The 23,073-nt window shown below is 50.6% G+C and overlaps 1 protein-coding gene and 1 long non-coding RNA gene across 7 annotated transcripts in view; one reads left to right on the forward strand and one right to left on the reverse strand.

The window, feature by feature from the left end:
- Positions 1-23,073, reverse strand: part of LRRC20 (leucine rich repeat containing 20) — a 60,584-nt gene that overhangs the window by 35,457 nt on the left and 2,054 nt on the right. The gene's annotated exons all lie outside the window — the stretch shown is intronic.
- On the forward strand, positions 12,130-18,519 carry LOC149747237 (uncharacterized). The gene is made up of 2 exons (XR_016388067.1): positions 12,130-12,569; positions 14,072-18,519. It is a non-coding gene; the product is annotated as an uncharacterized LOC149747237 (long non-coding RNA).

Below are 23,073 nucleotides of genomic sequence, written 5' to 3' on the forward strand. Positions count from 1 at the left end.
AATGCTCAATGTAACTCAATTTAAAAAAGGCCACCAGATGATAGATATTCACCAGGGAGAAAATATAATTAGTAAATAAATATACAGCCACTGATATGTATTGCCAAACTGCTTTCCAGGATATTTATACCAATTTACATATATTCTAGCCAACAAGTAAGAGGATCATTAAAAAAATCCTTGCTAATATGATCAGGGGAAATGGTATCCCTTGCTTTCATGAGACTGATTATCTTTTATGGTTAATTAACCATTTTTATTTCCCTGGTGGAAAATCTTGTTCAGGTCTCTTGCTATTTTTCTATTTGGAGTTCTGGCATTCCACCCACTCCATCACCCCCCTAGGTGTTGGTAGAGGTCCCTAAATAATATTATCAACCTATGTCTGTTCACTGTTTTTCTTTTTTTTTTTTTTTGCGGTACGCGGGCCTCTCACTGTTGTGGCCTCTCCTGTTGCGGAGCACAGGCTCCGGACGCGCAGGCTCAGCGGCCATGGCTCACGGGCCCAGCCGCTCCGCGGTATGTGGGATCTTCCCAGACCGGGGCACGAACCCATGTCCCCTGCATCGGCAGGCGGACTCTCAACCACTGCACCACCAGGGAAGCCCTTTTTCTTGTTTAATAGTTCAAGTTATAGCATTTAGGTGTTTTTTTTTTTTAAGCAGAATATAAAAATTATATGCACACAGTAATTCCAACTATGTACAAAAGTATACATGCCTGGGAAAGAAGACCAAAAGGAAAATAACCAGAATGTTAAATGGTTATTACAAAGGATTTGAGCAATTTATTACTATTTATAGTCCTGCTGTTTATTTTGTACAAAATAAGTACCACTATTTATCTGCATAAAAATATTTTAAGTATATATGGTGATGCTTTACTTTTAAAATAGAAAAATAAACGTATCATAAAAATAGCTTTTATTGGAAAAAATAACCTGACATATTCAAGGATAAACTGAAGCCAGCCAGCTCCTCATCAATCTGAGACACAGAGAAGGCAGAGCCATGAAAGAAAGACGGTAGCTCTCTGTACTGGACTGAAGTCGAAGTTACGAGTTGGCACTTTCAGCACTCAGGCACTACTGAAGAATCATATAATGAACTCTGCTCCCCAAAGTGGGGAAAGAAAGTGCTCACGATGAAGGCCGAAGAGACATAACACCACTCAGGTTATTTCCAAGGATCCTCAAAGCAGCTGTCTTCCAGAGGAGATCAGCTCAGAAACGCCCAGCCCACAGCCTTGTTCCTCCCACCTGGGCTGCCCACACGCCATCCCAACTGTACACCACCCCACTCTCTCAGTCCCCAGCGCAAGCAACACATGGCCTCTGCAGCCTCACTTGCCCACCGACACAGTCACAGAAGCATGTGGCCCGGCATCTGGGGGGGTTGGGGGCTGAGGGACCAAAATGCATCCACACCTGTTGCTTTCATTTATCTTCCACAAATAACTACTGAGGTCCTACTGTGTGCCAGGCACCGTTCCGCATTGTGCCCTGTGGCTTCCCTATGATTTTTTTGTTCTTGGGGACTCCGTCTGTTCCCTCCATCCTTTGATTGGTGTTCGGGTAGGAGTGTGCACCGTGGAGCTCCTGCTCAGAACAGTCTGGCTGCCTCTGATGGCAAAGGCCCCCAAGGATTCCTACAAAGTGCCCTTCTGGGATATGATGCAAACACCCCCATCCAGGCCACGTCACCAGCCACTAACACTGCCTGTGAACTCCCATCCCCACTGGGAGGACAGGCCTGTGATCTCCGGCACAGCTCTCCATGGTCCCTGGGTCAAGGATATGGAGATCCAGGGGGCTTCCCTGGTGGTGCAGTGGTTAAGAATCCGCCTACCAGTGCAGGGGACACGGGTTCCAGCCCTTGTCCCAGAAGATCCCACATGCCGCGGAGCAACTAAGCCCCTGCGCCACAACTACTGCAGCCTGCATGCCTAAAGCCCGTGTTCCACAGCAAAGAGAAGCCACCGCAATGAGACGCCTGCACACCATAACAAAGAGTAGCCCCCGCGCGCCGCAACTAGAGAAAGCCGGCACACAGAAACGAAGACCCAACGTAGCCAATAAATAAATAAATTAATTAATTAAAAAAAAAAAAAGAATACGGAGATCCAGGTACCCAGACCTTGCCCAGTCACCTTCCCATCTGTACAGATGGAGCAAAACACTTCATGTCCATTCCCTGGGTGGGGTGGGGATAATAATAACCATAAATAGCACCACTCACTATTTCATGTGAGCTAGGCTGTCAGAACTATCCTCTCTGTACACATGAGAAAACTGCAAGTAAGTGACTTGCCCAAGGTCATTCAGCTAAATGTAGGGGAGTAAGATTTGGATACAGGTTAGGCTGATCAGGCAGCCAGGGGTAATAACCATTTTGCTATCCTGCCCCGCTGAGTCAAGAATGTGCCCAGTTGTCTCTAGGCCAGAGAAAGTGGAGTCTCTGCTGAGCAGCTCAATGGGACACCAGGGCCTTGGCTACAAACTCCTGTAGGCCTTTCCAGTTCAGCACCTGCGATCTGGGAACAGAGGCCCTGCAGCCTTCTTCATGAGCCTTTTGTCCTCAGGAACTTCTTCTCCAGGTCTAATTCAAAGGATGGGCACCTTCTATACCCACTATGCCTGTGTGTAGTAGAGAAAAGCCCCTGGGGTTGAGCCAAGTCCAATGCTCACGAGGGCAGACAGCACAACTTCCAGAAGACACAGCCAGGATGTAGCTGGGGGTCCAGGTCCCACTAAGGGAGAGGGGGACCCTACCGAGGGAAGAGAAGACCCAGGCTGGAGACAGGCAAGTCATCCTCCAGGAGCCATGGGATGTCACCGAGAGTCCCATTCTCTATGGGTCCTCAGAGCTGACAGGACGGGGGCTAGTTCAGCAGTCATAAGGAAAAGGTTCCATGTGAGGAAGTAAGTGCAGCGTCATGCGGTGATCAGGCAGGGTCACCACTGAGAGGATTCCTGAACCAGATGGAGGCTGGGTGATCTCAAAGTTCTCATTCAACTAAAAAAAACAGGCATAGCTAGCATCACGAGTACTGACCATGTGCCAGGCACAGTTGCAGGCGCTGTTTACGTATTAATCATGAGTTACCCTCACAGGTGGAAAATGAGGCCTGTGTTGATAGGCCAATCGTCCAAGGTCATTTGGGGGAGATGATGGAGTGCAAAGAATCGAAATGCAAAGATTCCAGTAGGGTGACCAACTTGTTTTGGTTTGCCTGGGACAATCCCAATTTTAGTACCAAAAGCCCTGCATCCTGCAGGACCCCTCCTTAGCCCCAGACAACTCAGGACAATTGGTCGCCTAGGTTCAGGCTGCACACTGGTGGATAAGAGGTTACTAGAATCAGAGAGGAGAGAGGGACGGCAACCCAGGCATGGGCCATGGCATGCGCAAAAGCCCAGAGAACCTTCATTTCCTCTGAGGCTCCACCTTTGAGCCTCGGCTCCTCCTGCAATTTTCTGGAGCCTCGCCAGAGGGAAAGGAATCATTTCATGCTACTTGGTGGTGCATGCACGCCCACAGACTCCATCAGGGGCTGGGGTTACTAACACAGGGTCCTCTGTCAACATCTGGATGGCAGCTGGATTCAAGTGTGCCTTTCCTCAGTGCCCCCGGCACCGACACTTGAGCTATAGTAGAGAACAGAGACCCTTGGGGGGAAGGCACTGTAATAAACACAAGGCGTAATTATCCTCATAATCATAATTATTGTCACAAGAAGGCAAAACTGCATGTCCCCAAACCTCTAATTAGAATAGTACTTCGTGTTAACAAAGAAGCTCTTTAATTCAAAATGCATGGGTCCTTAAAGGTTATCTCGTAAATTCTAACGAAGGCCTAATGAAAAGTAACTGGTGGGCAAAACCAGGGCAGAAAACGCAAAATCCAAGCAGTAAACAGAACGTTCTGTGGGAAGTCAGGAGGGCTGAGTCAAGCTTGTGTTGTTCCTTAGAAACAGAACTCTGACCCCTGCTCAGTTCCTGCTGAGAGGTGGGCCTGGTGACAGGGCCCTGTGCAGGGAGCGCAGAGGATCATGGAGCCCCTGGTAACCAAGCCACAGGACCCGAGGAGAAAGTGTTGGGGACTCAGGCTGGCGGGTGTGTGGGCTCTGTGGCCTGACCAAGATGCAAGACTCCCCAGGCTGCAGGAGGAAATCTGCCACCAGTCCCACCCAGAATGTCTTGTTTTCACAAAATATCTCTTTTCACAAACGTCTTTCTTCGTGGACTCTTTTTTTCAGGATTAGAAGGAGGCTGAAGGCCATTGAGCCCATGTTTTCCAAATTTCCCAGTAAGAAGCATCTGGAGAGGTGGGTCCTAGGCCCCTACTCCTGAGATTCTGCCTCAGTGGGTCTGGAATGGCTCCAGGGAATTTGTGGGGTTTTTTTGTTTTGCGGTATGCGGGCCTCTCACTGTTGTGGCCTCTCCCGTTGCGGAGCACAGGCTCCAGACGCGCAGGCTCAGCAGCCATGGCTCACGGGCCCAGCCGCTCCGCGGCGTGTGGGATCTTCCCAGACCGGGGCACGAACCCGTGTCCCCTGCGTCGGCAGGCGGACTCTCAACCACTGCGCCACCAGGGAAGCCCCGGAATTTGTGTTTTTTAACAAGTATTCCCAGGTGATTCTTACCCATAAGCAAACTTGGGAAATACTGAGTAATGCTGCCTCCAATCTCAGACCTGAAATTCTCTCAATGTCTCCACCGGAGGGCACAGAGTTCTTCTTCAACACCTCTGATGATGGGGAGCTCCCCTCCCCTCCACAGAATGGTTTGAACTGTTAGAGAGTTCTTTCATGAACCATATGATCACTGCTACCCTGCCACTACCTAGTGGTCCTTCTGCCCTCTTGGATCACACATAGGTATCTGCTCCCAAGTGACAATGCTTTACATATATGAGGATGAAGGACATGACAAGCTTTACTCCAGGCAAAACATCTCAGAAACCTCAATCCCCATGGTTTTAGATGCTCCCTTCAGAGAGTCTGAACAGCCCAGCTCAGACCCTGCCCCAGCCAGAACTTACTACTGTAAGTTTTTCTGTCTGTGACATATGACCACAGCCACCATTCACTGACACCAGCTGTGGGTCCAAAACTGCTCAGGACCTCAGACCTACAATCTCATCTGCTCCTCACAAGTACTCTGTAAGGTCAGTTCTACACTTACCCTCATTTAACAAAGGAGGCAACTGAATCACAGAGAAGTTAAAAGATTGGATTGCCCAAGGTCATATGATTTATTCAAGGTCACTCAGTTAATGAAATAATAATCAACATTTATAGAGTGCTTCCTGTGTGAAAGTCAGTGATCTCAGCATTGTCATATTAACTTTTAAATTTTTAAAATTTATTTTTAATTTTATTTATTGACGTATAGCTGATATACGATATTTTATGTTTCAAGTGTACAACATAGTGATTCACAATTTTTAAAGGTTATATTCCATTCGTAGGTATAACATATTGGCTATATTCCCTGTGCTTGTGTATTTTATACATAGTAGTTTGTACCTCTTAATTCCCTACCCCTATCTTGCCCCTCCTCCCTCCCCTCTCCCCACTGGTAACCGTTAGTTTGTTTTCTATATCTGTGAGTCTGTTTTTCTGTTGTTGTCATATACATTAGTTTGTTTTATTTTTCAGATTAAGCGATATCATAAGTATTTGTCTTTCTCTGACCTATTTCACAAAGCATAATACCCCCCAAGACCATCCGTGTTGTTGCAGATGGCAAAATTTCATCCTTTTTTTTTTTTTTGTGGTACGTGGGCCTCTCACTGTTGTGGCCTCTCCCGTTGCGGAGCACAGGCTCCGGACGCGCAGGCTCAGTGGCCGTGGCTCATGGGCCCAGCTGCTCTGCCGCATGTGGGAGCTTCCCGGACTGGGGCACGAACCCGCGTCCCCTGCATTGGCAGGCGGACTCTCAACCACTGCGCCACCAGGGAAGCCCTCATATTAACTCTTAATCCTCATAACAGCCTCATGAGATGGGAACTATTATCACCATCTTTGCTTTTAGAGGAAGAATCTGAGACAGACCTGCGGGCTTGTTAGTAAAGGGCATAGCTGGTCCTGAGCTTGTGCTCCTAACCACTATGTACACAGCCTCCCTACAATATGTAACTGTCACTTGGGATGGTCAGCTGCTGTGAAACAAGAGATCTTGAGTTCCAATGAGCAGACAGGCCTTCCAAGATTTACAATGAATTTCTGTGGACACTGGTATACTGCAGTTACCATGGAGCTATATTAAGGAGGTTTAGAGTTGAAAGAGCTGGTGAAAGAATTATCCAGAGCCTGGATGTGTCACTTAATTGGCTGTGGGACCTCAGGCAGGACCCTTTGGCTCTTAAGCCCTTGGTGTGCATCTCTGGTAAATGCCAAGGTTGGAGCTGATCATCTCTGAGACCCCTCCTGGCTGCCACTCTGAATTCTAGCTGGTGGTTCTCAGACTTGGCGACACACTGGGCCAGTCATCCGGGGAGCTTTACAGACTCTTGATACCTGAGTCTCGTTCGCAGAGATTCTGACTTAATTAGTGTGAGTTGGGGCTTGAGAATCCAGGGTTCCCAAGCACCCCTGGTGATCCTAACATACAGCCAGGGTAGAGAACTCTGCACTACGCCATCACCTCTCAAACTATAATGTGCGAACAGATTATCTGGGGATCCTGCTAAGATGATGCTACAGGTCTCGGGCGGGACCTGAGATCCTGCATTTCTACCAGGCAGGTCCAAGGACCACTCTCAGTGGCAAGGGGGGTCTGGGGCATCAGCATCTCCCCTGAATCTGTTGGAAATGCACATTCTCAGGCCCCACCCCAGACCTACAGAATCAGAAGCTCTGGGGGCGGGGCCCAGCCATCTGTGTTTTAACAAGCCCTCCAACTTGAGTCTGAGAATTACTGGCTTAGAGAGACTAGGCCTCCACCAGCTGAGGTTTCTTGGCCCTGACTGATGGTCATGATGGTGACAATAATGACAGCAACTCACATTAACTAAGTGCTGGCTGGTCCATGCCTGTGCAGGGGCTTTAAGTTTGCTCACTCGAGGAAAGTCATTTTGCCCTGGGTGCCTTCCGATTCCCCTCAGACTGGGCTATTTCAAGACGGAGCCACCGTCTCTTCATTCTTCTCTCTTGCTTGTTCATGTTTCCGGCTCCGAAAGAGGCACAGGTGACCATCGGTGTGGAAGCAGCTGGGCTGGGCTCAGGAGGCCCATGTTCTCATCCCGGTCCCTCTGCTATTAGCTGTGGAGTCTCAGGGAAGCAACTTCTCCAGGGGCCTTGACTCCTCTTCTGTAAATGAGGGTTTAGACCATGGTACCTGGGGGGGTCTCAACCAGGCTGGACATTCTATGACTCCGTGATTCTACTGAGCAAAGAGCTTTGGCCAGTGCTCCTGTCAAAGAGGAGAGGCTGCAAGCTGCAGCCAAGGGTTCTAGAATTGCCTGTGCCTTAGAACATGCTGGAACACGCAGTATAATGGGGGGATCTGAAGCTCAGGGAAGTTGGTCACCCAGGTCCACGAGTAGAGAGCTGGGATTTGAACCAAGAGTAACCCAACTCTGATGCCCATGGTCTTTCTACGACCCTACATCAGTCTACACCACACTATGCTCCCTCCTCCTACTACCGTCAGAAGATAGTCCTAAAAAAAGGCGATATAATAATAGCTTACCCTTGTATGGCGCTTCCTATGTGCCTGAGACTTTCTTAAATATTTGACACACTTTATCTAATTTAATCTTCACAACAACCCCATGAAGTAGGTAGTATTACGTTCATTCCCATCTTATCATTGTAGAAACACAGGCTTAGTACGTTAATAGAAGAACTGTGATTTGAACCCAGGCGGTCTACCCTGAGAGAGCTCAGTTTAGCAAAACATGTGGGATTGTGCAAGGGCCTCAGATCAGAGGCCCTGGGTGGGATGAGACTCTTATTCAGGTGCCTGGTATAGAGAAAATAGATTCTTCTGGAACATGAAAATGAAAACTTAGGCGTGGGCCTGCTGGGAAGAGCCAGGACCCCTTCCAGAAGATCAAACTCCCAGCACCTCCATGTATATTCAAGGGCTAGGGGTTGGGAGCTGGCATCCTGGCGTAAGAAGCCAAAGGGCTGCCGTTTTCTGAAATGCTGTTTGATCTCCAAAGCTGGGATGTGCGGGGTGCAGACAGCAAGCGAAACAAGTCATCAAGGACTGGTGTCAACGCACCAGTGCACACAATTAGGCTGGATTCTGTTATCTGTGCACAGTGTTTATAGAGCTAACTAGTTCTAGAAGGTTTAAGAGGAAAAATAGAGCCCTGGCCTGCCTCCTGGAAAATCCCCTTCCCCAGAGACAACTGCTTTGGGGATTTTCGGGGATTTTGCTGGTGTTTAACTCCCAGTTTCTAAAGCAGCCTTTTCCTGGCCTTTCCCCATCTGTCTCATGCCACCTGGGGAGGAAAGGTCACAGGATGAGCTCACCGAGCACTGCAGAAGTCCAGAAAGTTCCACCACAACAGTAGTTATACTGGGTCCTGGCGGGGAGTTAGAGAAGGGCAGAAAGGTGCCCAGGAAAGGGGAAATGTGCATGGCATCTTCTGGGAACATGGCGAGACCACTGAACACGGCCATGGCTTTGGGGGTGTTATTTCTTCTACTACCTACCTTATAGATCTCTGTATTGTAGGATATTTTTACAACAAGCGCTTACTACTTCTTACAAATATCCTCAGTTTAAAGAAAGTAACATCCCTAGCGTCCAGCTATCCATGGGGAACAGGCCAAGGAGGCTGGTCAGTGGAGATCCATCCTGATGGTTACATGGGGAATGGGGTAAAAAAATCCCACCAGGGCCAAGCTCAGAGGGGCTACTGCAGAGCACAGCCGACAGCCCAACAACAAATGCTGCACACGTGAGACTCTGGAACTCAGAGGCGCTTTCTCCGTGACCTACTGCAGAAGTCCCAGCCTCTCTGGGAAATGATGGAACTGCAGAGTGTCTGCCTCCGCAAACAAAGCGGAGCTTCTGGCCCCCGGCCAGTGGCCATCACACGCAACAGTCAGGATGTGCTCTAACCACACAAGAACAGCCAGAGATCTAAAAAAGGAAGAGGCACCTACAGTGTGGGCCTGAGAGCACTCTCTTCCTCCAGATCCAAACTGAGGCTTTTCTTGGGCCGGGGCTTTCTTGCTATGGAATCTCAGGGAAGTCACTTAACTCCAGCCTCAGTTTCCCCCTCCATAAAAAGAGAACAAGAATTCACACAAAATCCTCTACATGCATGTCCATAGCAGCATCATTTGCAACAGCCAAAAGTAGAAATAGCTCAAATGTGTATCAGCTGAGGAATGGATAAACAAAATGTGGTAGCTCCATACACTGGAATATCACTTGGCCATAAAAAGGAATGAAGTACTGATACAACACGGATGAACCTCAAAAACATTAGGCTAAGTGAAAGAAGCCAACCACAAGAGGCCACATACTGGATGATTCCCTTTAATATAAAGTGTCTAGAATAAGCAAATCCATAGAGACAAAAGGAGAATGGTGGTTGCCAGGGGCTGGGGGAGATTTGAGAAATCTGGAGTAATTGCTTAGTGGTACAGGGTTCCTTTTTGGGGTGATGAAAATGTTCTAAAATTGATCGTGGTGATGGTTACACAATCTTGTAAATATACAAAAAGCCACAGAATGTTACACTTTAAAATGGTGAATTTTATGGTATGTGAATTATTCCTCAACTTAAAAACAATGAGGACAAGATGATCTAACTAACAGGGCTGTTCTGAGCATGAAATAAAAGGTCCACAAGGGGCCAAGCGCAGCATGGCAGACAGTGCGCACTCAGTAACTAAGAGGTGCTGTTATGAGGATGAAAACACATTGTTTTGATGCGAGAATTCATTACAAGGATGTGCTTTAGCTCCGTTGCTCCTTGAAGGACGAAGAAGACCCCTGGCAGTCACGTATTCCAACAACATCACAACAAGGAGACAACCATATGTGTGTGTTATTGTGGGATGCGGGACTTGGCAAAACAATCCCTGCTTCTTCCCGGCAAGCCAGCCAATCACTTAAAAAAAATAAAATCCTGTATTTAATTAAAACCAAAATTTAATCCCACACAGAATACAACCAAGTGTCGTACAGTCACTGATTTGAGATATTAAATTACTTCATTCAATCAATGACTCACCACTAACACGTAGAACGAAAGGGAACAGAAACGGTGGCCACACTGATGCCGAAAGCGTGGCCACCATCAGCTCTGAGGCGGTCACAGCCGGTCTGAGCAGAGGCCACAAGCTGAGCCAGGTCTTGGAGAGGCCCAGGCAGGCTCTGAGGTCTTCTATAACGATAACCGCAGCCAACACTGACTGAGCATCATCTCATCTAATCCTGACAACAACCTCTGAGGAAGGGCAGTAGTGTCAGTCCCCTTTTGCAGATAAGGAAACTAAGGCCCGGAGAGGTTAAGAATGTGCTCAAGGTCACATAGTAAGTAAAGATGGGAAGGAGCTTGGCTTGGCTCCCCATTCTCTCAAGGATGTTGCCCTGCTGAGCCAGTCTGGAGACCTGGATTCTGATCTGCTGCTGCTCTTAACTCATCAAGTGACCTTGGGCAGGTCACTCTTGGACCTTAACCTTCTCATGCATAAAACACAGAGACTGAACTGAGCCCATCTCTCTCCAAGTGTGGAACTCACAAATCTGGCAACAAAAGACCAGATTTCTCAAATTGTAATGTGCCCATGAATTACATGGAGATTTTGTTAGGATGCAGGGTTTTTTTGTTGTTTTTTTAAAATTTTATTTATTTATTTTGGCTGCACCAGGTCTCAGTTGTGGCAGGGGGGAATCTTTGTTGTGGCATGCGGGATCTTTAGTTGTGGCACACGGACTTCTTAGTTGCAGCATGTGGACTCAGTTGCAGCATGCATGCGGGATCTAGTTCCTGGACCAGGGATCAAACCCGGGCTCCCTGCATTGGGAGCGTGGAGTCTTAACCACTGGACCACTGAGGAAGTCCCAGGATGCAGGTTCTGATTCAGCAGATCTGGGATGGGGCCTAAGCAACTGCATTTCTAACAAGCCCCCCAGGGATGCTGATGCTGCTGGTCCTTGGACCACACTCTGAGAGGGACTTAGATGGTGATCACTGTACAAATAACAATCAGCCACACGGTGAGAAAGTCCCATTTCAAATTCTCAGTCCTCTAGTCCTTGCTTTACCCCCTCTTTAATGGGGAAGCAGATTCAAGCCTAACCTAAGATTTCATAACCGTGTTCTGTTTTCATCCTTGTTTTTACAGTTATCAACTATTAATGAAAAACTATGTTGATTTTCCATTTACAGTAATGATGTAAAGTTCTTTTTAAATTGTATATATGCTAAATTTATTTAAAGAAAAATGTTAAGTAATAATAATCATAGTTAATACTCATAGCACTGAGCATATGCTGGCCACCATTCTAAACATTTATGGGCATTACCCAATTTTCATCCTCACAACTCTAGAAAGTAAGGACCTTTTAGACATAAGAAAATGGAGATTTAACTCAGATCAGACTTAACTTGATCAGAGAGATCAAGTAACTTGCCCAGGGTCACACAGCTAATGAGTGGCTGAGCCAGGCTTCAAACCAGGGCAGCCTGACTTGAGAGTCAATCACGTTACTCCACCTGTGACTGGGAGTACACCTGGCCCTCTGACATGGCCCAAACCGTGAACATCACATGCACATGGTTAAAGGGAGGCAAACACTTGTTCCTTGCAGGCAGGGACAGTGTCCTTTCACCTCTCATCCTCCCCAACACCCCCAGTGCCCGGCACAATGCCTGGCCCACAGGAGGAGCCAGTGCATGTCCCAGAATATATTTCCCCGGTCTAACTTGCTGGGCAGAGGAGACCTGACAGTACTCTTGCCATAGCAGAAGCCCACGTGTGCATGTGGGCTTCTCCAGGGGTGACGAGATGCCAGACAACTCAGCGAGCCCGGAGCCGGCTTCTGAGCAGGGCAGAGGGCAAGGGGGCTGCAGCTGACAGCTGGGGAGACTGTACTTACTGAACAAAGGCAGCGCCCGGGCACGAAAGAGCTGCAGTTACTGACTGGATTTTTACAATGCCTTTTCTCCTCCTCAAACAATCACTCAGGCTTGAAATAATAAGGAATTCTGCCCTGTAAGGCATGCTTTCTCAGAGGAGTAAGTGGGCTTCCTGAGGTCACAGCTGAAGAACGGAATGGATCCAGGAAGTGGCAGCAAACGCCTCCAAGCAGCACCGTGGGCTCAGCATCTGACCCAGCCAAACACCAGGGCCTGGCCGCCGGCTGCACACCTCACCGCAGCCACCCACCCGCCAGTCCTCGAGCTCACTCATCACCCAGGTGTGGCTCATGCCATTCCCACGGTCTAGAATGCCCTTCCCTCTCCGCTCTGCCGCTAGAGCTCCTCCTGCCAGCCCAGCCCACCTCCCCCAGGAAGGGCGTCCCAACCACTTCACCTTCAGCCTCAGGACACCTGCCTTCGTGCTTGTGCTGGACCATCTTCCCCCAACTGGTAAGTATCCGCAGACTTGCCTACAGGATCCGTGAGCAATGAACCTGACCGGAGGAGCACGTGCCCTCCTGCTGACTACCCCTCAGGCCCAGCACAGAGCTGGGCAAACACTTCTGAATGTAACCATGTCCCTCACCCCTGGGAAGCTTTGCTTTGGGGTCCCCCTCTATAAAATGGGTGTTCAAATGCCCTTTCGGGGAATGAAGAAAAGAATGAGCTAATATCTGTTTAGGGTTTGAACTCATGGCAAGAACCCTGCTGTCTGTGGCAAAGATGTGATTAATATGGTTTTACTGTTACCTAAAAGACACCAGCTTAACAACCCTGAAATCCACCTTGACAATGACCACGGCCACTCCTTCACTGAGGAATCCCTCCACACCCTGCCCCACCCTTCCATACCCATCGCCCGAATACCTCTCTCCATTCAAGAATGGACTCCCCATGCCACACAGAATGAACCACTCTCTGCAGCCCAGCAATCCCGCCAAGGGATCCGGGTCCGACCTCCCTTTTTAGGTATCCTGCTTGCGACTCTGCTCCCACCTTCTGGCCGAGCCAGACTACTCATTGTTCCCTGCAAATTCCCTTTATTTTCCCACCTCTATTTTTGCTGGTGCCGTTCCCGTTAAGTAGAATGTGCCCCTTATCCTCAACATCTTCTCCCGGCAACACCATGTTACAAGGTCTTGTCTAAAGACCACCTCTCCAAGAAGTCTTTGCTCAAGTCCTCAACTGATGGAACTGCTCCCGCGCTTAAGCTCCCGATGTGTGTTTGCCGCCTCTATCAGGGCGCCTCGCCCGTTTGTCTTCCATGAGAATGACTAATGTGTTTGTCTCACTCGTCCTGGCAGGGCGGAGAGCCCCTTGAGGGCAAGGATTAGGTCCCAATGAAGCGGGTGGCCTGTTGCAGAGGGCGAGGGAGGCCAAGAGACTCGAGTTTAAATTCCAGCACAAGATTTGCTGGCTGTGAGAAGCCGGGTAAACCACTACAGCTCTCAGAGCCTCGGTTTCCCCTTCTGTAAGCGACATGAAAACAACACCCGTCCAGAGCTGTTGAGAAAATCAGATGCAATCATTCATATGACAAAGATTTCCTGAGTACCCAGCACACGGTAGCACAGTCCAAGGGTACAGTGATGAGCAGGACAGAGTCCCTGGCCTCGAGGAGCTTACACGCCAGCCTGGGGAGAAGAGTGGTAAATACAGATGCAAATACCTGAAAGAATGTCAGGCAATGACACTGCTCTCCAAAACATAAAACGGTGTAATGGGGAGCAGGTAACTGAGGCAGGGGCAAGGGCAGCAACTCTCACTAGGGCTTCTCAGAGGAAGTGGCATTTAGCTGAGACAAGAATAAAAAAGAAGGCGCAGGGCATGCAAAGATCTGGGCAAAGCACGATCCAGGCAGCAATACCAGCAAGTGCACGGCCTAATGGGACACCTGCCGGAGCTCAGTAATCAGCTCCCTCCTCCTCCTCTCCCCTCCCCATCCTCTGCAGAGCCTGACACAGACAGACGGGGCACACAGTGAATACACGTTTGCTGACATGAACTCGACAGAATAAGGAATCCCAGCGATACACTGGAGCATGACAAAAATATGCGTCTTAGCAAAACACAGTCAACCACGATGAGGCAGATGCCAATGAAGCAGCTCTTAATTCAACCCCATCTTTAATGATAACGACCTTTGGCAGCACCTGTCTCTGAATAAACTACAATTTCCCAACATCTAAAGGTGAGCACAGATCACTCATTTCAGCCTGGGTCACCACACTTACCGCTCGGGGTGTGTCGGGGCTCCATTCCAGAATGACTGGCTTTGCCAGGCCCCTGCATCACCTCCCTCCATCCCCAGCTGCCCTGTCAGCCAGAGCCATGTCGAAGCATTTGATTTTAATAACTTCCTCAGCCTTGCTGATTTTAATAACCTCAAGGCTAACACTCTCATATTTGGGTGACACAAGCTTTTTGTTTGTTTGTTTTTTTGCAGTACGCGGGCCTCTCACTGTTGTGGCCTCCCGTTGCGGAGCACAGGCTCTGGACGCGCAGGCTCAGTGGCCATGGCTCACGGGCCCAGCCGCTCCGCAGCATGTGGGATCTTCCCGGACCGGGGCACGAACCTGTGTCCCCTGCATCGGCAGGCGGACTCTCAACCACTGCGCCACCAGGGAAGCCTGACACAAGCTTTTGATGCCACCAAATTATCTATTTGGTTATCTCTCTGAGGCAGAACATTTTTGTTCTTCCACCAACATACATTTTTTAAAGCTGCATAATTATCCATGTGGTTTCAGAGAAGATTTCTCTTTGCCTTCAAAACAATGCTTCTTCAGTGCCAGTGACACAGGGCAGCCTGGCAGCCTATTTAACCACCTGCTTCTCGGGATGTCTGCTGTTCTGTGCTGGTGGGAGGCGTGAAGGATGCACTGGGGCTGTCAGGGAGCCCAGAACTAGGGCCCCTCTGGGGCAGCAGCACTTCTGCAGACATCTTCATTTCTAGCTGGCTATGCCCATATTTCCCTGCTATGTGCTTCTTCAGGGGTGTCCCTTGGAGACCCCAAATCATCAGAATCTCCTTAGCCACCCAAACGGCCCAGGCCTCCCTAGTTTACATGATGACCAGGTTTCAAACTGTATGCCGCCCACAGCCAATCGGCTGCCCAGCCCCTCCCGCAGCCTCTCTTTCCTCTCGTCCTCCTCCCACTGGTCTGACTCAGGACAAGGCCACACCAGCAAGGCCCGGCGCATGGAAGGTGCCTCTTCCCTGCTATCCTTTCCATGGTCTCACATCCATCCCGTGCCCGGCGGTGCTCCTCTGAAACCCGGCCCAGATCACGTCACTCCCTGCTCAGAACCTGCCAGGGGCCCCCCACTGCTGCCCAGATCAGGCACAGCCGAGGCAGCTTGGGGCCCCATTTAACTTGCTGAACACAGATGCTGAGTGTGACTCTAGTGTTTTTGAAGGTACGTGGTTCCCTACAGCCTGGGTGTGCTATCTGTGAGCCCGCAACCTCACCTGGTCCCCAACCATCAAAACGGTCTGTCCCAGGCTGCAGGTTAACACAGGGCTAAGAACGTAGGCCCTGCAGTCGGAGCGCCTGGGTGCAAATCCCCAGCTTGGGGAAGTTGCTTAGTCTTTCTGTGCCTCAGTTTCCTCCTCTGTGAAATGGGGACAATAACAGCAGCTACCTGCTAAGGCTGAGCGATGATTAAATCACCTGGTTGTTTTCTTTCATGGGTCATTTGACTCTAGGTGATCTTCACTTTTCAGGCTCTCTTTAGAACCTAACCTCTGTGTAAGTTAGGACTTTACTGTAGGAACTACTTAAGGTGACACTCAAGGCCCTCTGAGATCTGGGCCAGCCCCTACCTCCCCTCCTGACTCAGCTCCCTTTGCTCTCCTGTGTTGCTATTCCCATCACAAGCACCTGCCTGCATGCTGCCCCACCTTTGCTCAGACACCCTCACCTAGAACGCCTTCCCCTCACTCCTGTCCCACACCTACACCGCTAAACCTGCTCCGTCCTTTAAGGTTCAGCTGAAATGCCGCCTCTTCTGTTCAACCCCCTTAACACGGATGCTAAACCAACACCCGGCGTGTACACAACTCAAGACAGTAGAAGGGGAACTCATCCTCACTTAGTTCACTTTAGGTTCTGCAAGCATTCCACACGCCATGCAATCAGCTGGCCGCCTGGCGGCCTGTCTCCAGGGCTTGCGGCATTTCCACAAGTCACCGCGCCATCTAGGGCCCAGTCTCCCTGCTGTGATGAGACCTCCACCTCCCACTGGGCTTCCCTGGAGGCCCCTCAGGGCTGGACCGGCTCTCATGGCTGGGGTGATTTCTGCAGACCGAACAATGGACAGGAGAGAAAGCTAAGGAGAGAAGACTGCGCGATTTGCACCTGTGGGATGAGGGAATTCCTCCATCCATCCGACACATGACTTCTGAGCACCAACGCTGTGTCGGGACAGCATCACAGCAAACAGGGACCCAAGGGACAGGTGTGCTGTGCTTGAGAATGCCCACCACAGACTCCCCACTCTTATCCTCCCTCCTTCCAGAAGACTGAGGCCCACAGTGGGGCTGGGATGCAGATGGGTGGGGCTCGTGGCCATTGGAGCTTCCAAAGCTCTAGAAGGGGACTCAGGGACTCCCCCACCACCAACAGAGAGACCTGAGCCACTACCAAAGGGCTTTGGGGTTCTGTCCCATCACTGCTACAGAAACAACTTCAGGACACAGCTCACCATCCTCACCCTTTAGCAACTCTAGAGTTAGCCAGCGTAACCTTGCAACTGTTCCTCTAGTTCCACAAGACACTGTGCCAGGGGGGAGGGACCAGTGGACCAGAAGACAGGGTGGGAGGAAGCCCGGCCTCTCTGTTTACCCTTTGGGCCTTGTGCTTTGTGCACTAGGCACAGGTGATACATACTGGGTTTTTTAGATATAAATTTATTTATTTATTTTTATTTATTAATTTTTGGCTGCACTGGGTCTTTGTTGCTGCGCGTGGGCTTTCTCTAGTTGTGGCAAGCGGAAGCTACTCTTCGTTATGGTGGCGGGCTTCTCATTGTGGTGGCTTCTCTTGTTGCGGAGCACGGGCTCTAGGCACGCGGGCTTCAGTAGTTGTGGCATGCGGGCTCAGTAGTTGTGGCTCACGGGCTCTAGAGTGCAGGCTCAGTAGTTGTGGCACACGGGCTTAGCTGCTCCGCGGCATATGGGATCTTCCCAGACCAGGGCTCAAACCCATGTCCCCTACATTGGCAGGTGGATTCTTAACCACTGCGCCACCAGGGAAGCCCTGTTTTTTAAAGTTAAACATATATAGTTTTAAAAGTATTCCGCAGAGTGCAAATGCCCAGGCTGGAGCCACAGAACAAATTTTCTCTCTCTCCATCCCAAGAGCTGCCTTCCAATACTGAGCTGTTCTCTTTCCCTCCACGGCCCCTTCTATACCTGAGGCTGGGGGTCCATACAGGACCCCAACGAGCCCATACCGACCTGAGCACAAAGAAGCAATGCCAGACCACAGCATGGTGTAAAAGGATTTCCAGGGACTTCCCTGGCGGTGCAGTGGTTAAGACTCCACGCTTCCCATGCAGGGGGCATGGGTTTGATCGCTGGTCGGGGAACTAAGATCCCACAAGCCGTGCAGTGCAGCCAAAAAAAAAAAAGAGAGAGAGAGAGAAAGAAAGGGATTTCCAGAAACCCCCACCCGGGCCCCTCCTCACCTGCCTGAACAATGGGCTCAGTGCTACCTGCCTGGACACGGCCATATGTGTCCACCTCTCTGGGGCCAGTTCAGAAGCAGCCAGGACTCCACAGGCACCCTGAGCTGGGCTGGCACCAGTCACTCTGCTCTGGAATGAGAAGGGCACGCCAGGTGCAGGCCCTGCATTTCTGCACCACAGGCTGCTGCACTGTGCCAGCTCAGTACCAGTGAGACCCTTGGGCTCTCTGAAAGCTCTACTGGTTTCCCTTTGTATACTGGTTATTTGCCTCTGAATGATACCCTCGCACACTAGCCTGCCAGGGTCTCACCTCCACCCCTTTCTCTGTACCGGCACATCCTGCCAAGCAAGACCTCCTGATTCCCCACCACCAGTGCCCACAGTCTGCTCTCTCCAATACCCAAGGGCCAGGAAAATGAAAGGAAAGCAAGATCAAACTAAAGAAAGGAAGGAAAAGCTCATCACAACAGTTGGGATGGTGGCTACCTCTGGGGGTGGGAGCGGCTTTTGGAGATTCTTGCAATATTCCATGTCTAGACCTGGATGGTAGTTACATGAGTATTCGTTTTACAAATATCTGCTGAACTAAGTATATATGACTTTATGGACTTTGCTACCTGTGTATACCTTTTCATAGCTTCTTCTTTTTTTTTTTTTTAAAGAAAAATGACTGGGTGAAGGCCACTTAGAAAGGAAAGTCAGGGAGGTCTCTCTATAGACGAAACATTTAGGCTGAACCTTAACGGATGAGAAGGGCCCAGCCATGAAGAACAAGGAACAGCATCCCAGACAAAGGGAACAGCATGTGCAAAGGCCCTGAGGCTAGAAAGGGTTTAGCAATTCAAGGAACTGAAAGGTGGCCCATCGGCAGATTTGAGGCTTCCAGCCCTCGCGGTAAAGAGACGGGCGGCCCCGGCCAGGCTGAGGGCTGCCCTGTGACAGACAGCCTGTTCCCTCCTCCATGCCTTCGGAGCTGACCTGTACCTGGCTGATCCTCAGGACTCCCCGGGCCAGGAGACATGGCAGCAAAACACACACCCCTCCCCTACTACCAGCACCAGCCTCCTGGGTTCTGGGCCAGGAACTGTAGACCCAAAAGCCCCTCCTGGAGCCAAAAAAGACTGCTTCCACCACAAACCCTGGCTGCCCCCCTCCCTCAGGACGTGTGTGTGAGTATGTGTGTGTGTCTGTCTCCCCCTCCAGACTGGGCACTTCTGGGACACTTGGGTCCTCCAGGGAAGGTACACACAGTAGGTGTCCAGTGTGTGTTTGTTGACAAAGGAGCCGGTGGCAGTATCTGACCCAAGGGAAGATGTTATTCTGGTCCAGTGAGTATGTATGGAGTGCTTCCTGATACTGCATTTACTCAGCACTCTTGCTCAAGAAAGGGGCTGCAAAATTAAATCACTGGGGAGTCAGCTAGGAATGCAGACACAGGATGTGAGCCGGCCAGGACGTGGAAGCCCTTGTCGGGACCTGGCCCTCACACCCTGGCCAAGTCCCTGACTCTGCTGCCTGTCACCAGGTCGGCTGTGACGGGGTGCCATCTGCTGGTGAGACAGGAGAAAAGTGGCCAAAGCATGAGTGAGCCTGAGAGGAGGGAGGGAGGACAGGAGGGGAAGGGGGAAAGGAGGGGAAGGGGGAGAGTAGGGAACAACATATCCCTTCTCTCACTAGCCTTGGTCTCCTCACTTGGTTTTCTCACAGCGCCCAGCCTAGCCGCTCAGTTCCCTGAGGATGGATCAAGTCCATGTTCATATTCATTCCCTCTCTCCCTCTCTGTCACACACACACACACACACACACACACACACACACAGAAATCCAGAGGCCTGCCCAGACAACACGACCCCCCCTCACCCCACCCCACCCCTGCCACCCAGCCCTCCAGAACCCACCAGGAGAAGGAAGTTCCAGATTGTAAGTAGTAAGCCAGTGGTTCCCAAAATTTGAGGCAGGGAAGAATCATACAGGGTTCCCATTAACATGCAGGTCACCATGCCCAGCCTCTGAGATTCCACTGTGAAAGCTCTACAGTGGGGTCCACGATCTTCACGTAAGCAGAAGCAGCCCACAGGGGCTTCCCCCTTCTCCTTACCACCTGAGGCATATATTTTTTTAAATATTTATTTATTATCATTTTTATTTTTGGCTGCATTGGGTCTTCATTGCTGCACACAGGCTTTCTCTAGTTGCGGCGAGCAGGGGCTACTCTTCGTTGCGGTGCATGGGCTTCTCACTGCGGTGGCTTCTCTTGTTGTGGAGCACGGGCTCTAGGCACGCGGGCCCACCTGAGGCATGTTAAATGCCCAGTATAGCAGCCTGACACACAGCAGGCCCCAGATAAATGCTAGCTCCTTTCCTTCCCAGCTCACCTTGTTTCTTCCTTCTTCCCATCTTTGCCAGTGCCTGGATCTCAGCCAGCCAAGCCCTCCCTTCCCACACTCTCCCAAGCCTTTCCAAATCCTGCTCTTCTGAAGTAATGATCAATTTTTTAAAGTCATCCCCCCAAACCTGGGAGCCTCCCCCTGAAAAGGAGTGGGTGCAGAGTAGCCTGGCCTGATGGTCCACTGGCTGGATGTGCTGCCATCTGATGCCAGGGAGGGAAGGGTAAGGTCAGAAGCCCCTCAGGGGTGCAAGGACCCAGGGAAGTCCAGGTGGGCATGAGGCCCTTAAAAAGAGGAAAAACTAACTTGGGGAGACAAGAGGGGGATAGAGAGGAGTTCCTGGTTCAGGGGAGGCGAGTCCGAGGACAGTGCAGAGTTCCCAACTCTTTGCAAGCTCATTCGAAAAGTCTAGAAGATGATGCTGAGGAGGGGTGAGGGGCTGGAAGAAAGTGGCTTCAACTCAAACCTAGGGTCAGACCAGGGGCCAGATGGAAAGAAGCCCACTTCTTGGGGGTCAAGAGGCCTGGAGTGAGGCAACAAGGGCTGTGAACCAAAGCTCAGGTTACAGGAGGAGCAAGCCTGGCTCTGGAGTGCACCCGTGAGTGGCCGGGGCAGCACGAGTGATGCTTCCCAGGGTTACCTACCTGAGTAAGGTGAGAGTCTGTAACCGAGCTCTCCCCAGCCCAGCCTCTGCAGGGATCTCCCACTCTGCAGCATTGGAACAGACATCCCACCAGGCCTGCGCCCCCAGCCTGTGCACAGGGAGGCAAGCTGGGAAACTCAGCAGAAGGGGAGAAGCCAGGGAAGCTCATTCCACACCCAGGGGCAGGGGCTTAGAGCAGAAGCTACTCCCTTAACTCCTGTACCTCTTGTCTGCTGTTGGGAAGTGGGTTTTACTTTCACTTTCTAGAGTGGCAGGTGGTCCTTTCCCTAAAATCTATTCTTCTCTGCTTGTGAGAGTAATATGTTCATCATAGAACATTCAAAAAATGAAGAATGGTATTTTCTAACATCCATTTGTATCTTATTTCTTTCCAATTTTTATCTATGTATATACACATGTTTAACATAATTGGCATCTTACTGTCTATACAGTTTGGGATCCTTGTTCTTTTCCAATTCACATTATACATGAGAATTTGCCAGTCCTCATGGAAGCACGTAATGAAATTTTACACACCATGGTTAATAGCTACGTAAACTGCATTATATATTAGCTGTAACAGAAGTTCTTCAAGCAATTTTCTAGTACTGGCTTTTTAGTTGCTTCAGATTGTTTGCTCTTTTACATGAGAACCATATTGGGTTACTTCACCTATCTTTCAAGACCCACATCAATTCCCACCTCCTCCAGAAAGCCTTCCCAGACTCCTTCAACACCCAGCAATATCTCCCACCTCTGAATTACCACCACCTGTAGTCCATCTGACACGGCTCAGCACGGAGCCCGTGCATCAGTCACTGCTGTCCTAGTGGCGGGCCAGTCTCAGGTCCAGAACTCCACTGCACGTATCCCTGGAAGCTCCCCAGCACTGTGCACACAGCAGGTGCTCAATACGTGCTGACTGCTGACCCCTCAGATTGCATGAGCCTGATGAGCTCCACCTGCCAAAGGGTCAGGGTTGCAGGCGCCCACAGTGGCTTGCTCTGACATTCTGCTTCTTCTTCGGGCACTGAAGAAGTAAAAAGGCCCCCTCATTCAGCCCTGAGTTTAAAGACCCAGCCACCTCCATGTGAAAGTCTCGAGCTTCAGCCAAGACCATCAAGGCTCAAGCATTGAACTCCTCTCCCAAGTTGACTGGCGATCAGCAACCATCTGCCCCCCACCCCAGAACAGAGAGGGCCCAGGCGCTGGTGCCAGCCAGTTAGGGTTCCAACCCCAGGCACTGCAGTGGCCAGGCAGGGCTGCCAGAGGCCTGGCTTGAGTTTTTCAGTGGGCATGACCCGGGCAGAGAGAGAAGCTGGCTACAGAGTGCCCTACCCTAGACGCCCTGCACAATTCACTCCAGGCAGGGCATCCACTCTGTTCACAGAAATCCCCACCTGGCCTGCAGAGGCAACTGAATCTGCAATCTCTGGTCCTCAGACATGGAAGTCTAAACTCAACACAGCCTTGCAGGCTCTCCGCCTGCCAGTGGCATCCCTCATCTCCCCCATCCCCAGCGGCAACTCTGCAGCGGCCTTGCCCCCCACTCAGGCACAGCCCTCCCGGTGCCTGGGACACCCGCCTCCTCACTGCTGCCTCCTGAAATCCTCCCTCAAACAGCATGTCCCCAGGAGGTCAGAATTCCACTCTCCCAGCTCTGCTGCCCCTCTACCCTGCCCCCTTCACACATCTGGATGAGAATGAGCCGCATATGTGTCCCTCTCCCCTGCACCATTTTAAGGTAGGGGTAGGTTATTCACCACTGAGATCCGTCGATTTGCACTGAACTCCCCATCCCAAGGCAAGTGGGGACACCCAGCCAGGTGACTGGCTGACACCTGGAGGAGGTGCGTTGGTGGTAGGGGAGGGGAGGGACTTAGGCCCCACCTCCAGCCCTTGGAGATGAGAAAAATTAAAAATAATAGCTGCCATTTATTGAGCTGCTCATGCCAAGCACCTTAAGACATTACAATTGCTCCCTTGATGAGGCAGGCACAATTACCATCCCATTTTATAGATGAAGAAATCAAGGCTTCAAGAGGTAAAGCAATCTGCGAAGGAAGCAGGCTAGTAGGTGGCATTGTGGGGATTCAAATCCAGGCCGTATCAGTGGTGGAGAGTAAGTGCAACCCTATGAGTGACCAGCACAGGATTCCAGAATTCCTTTCCTGAGGGCCCACAGCCCTCAGTGCACCAGCCGAAGGCTCCCCCCGGCACCACCCCCTGCCAG

This window comes from Delphinapterus leucas, chromosome 16 (genome assembly GCF_059928025.1).
Source record: "Delphinapterus leucas isolate spDelLeu-1000000601 "Yukka" chromosome 16, BTC_Dleu_Yukka2, whole genome shotgun sequence".
Lineage (NCBI taxonomy): Eukaryota > Metazoa > Chordata > Mammalia > Artiodactyla > Monodontidae > Delphinapterus > Delphinapterus leucas.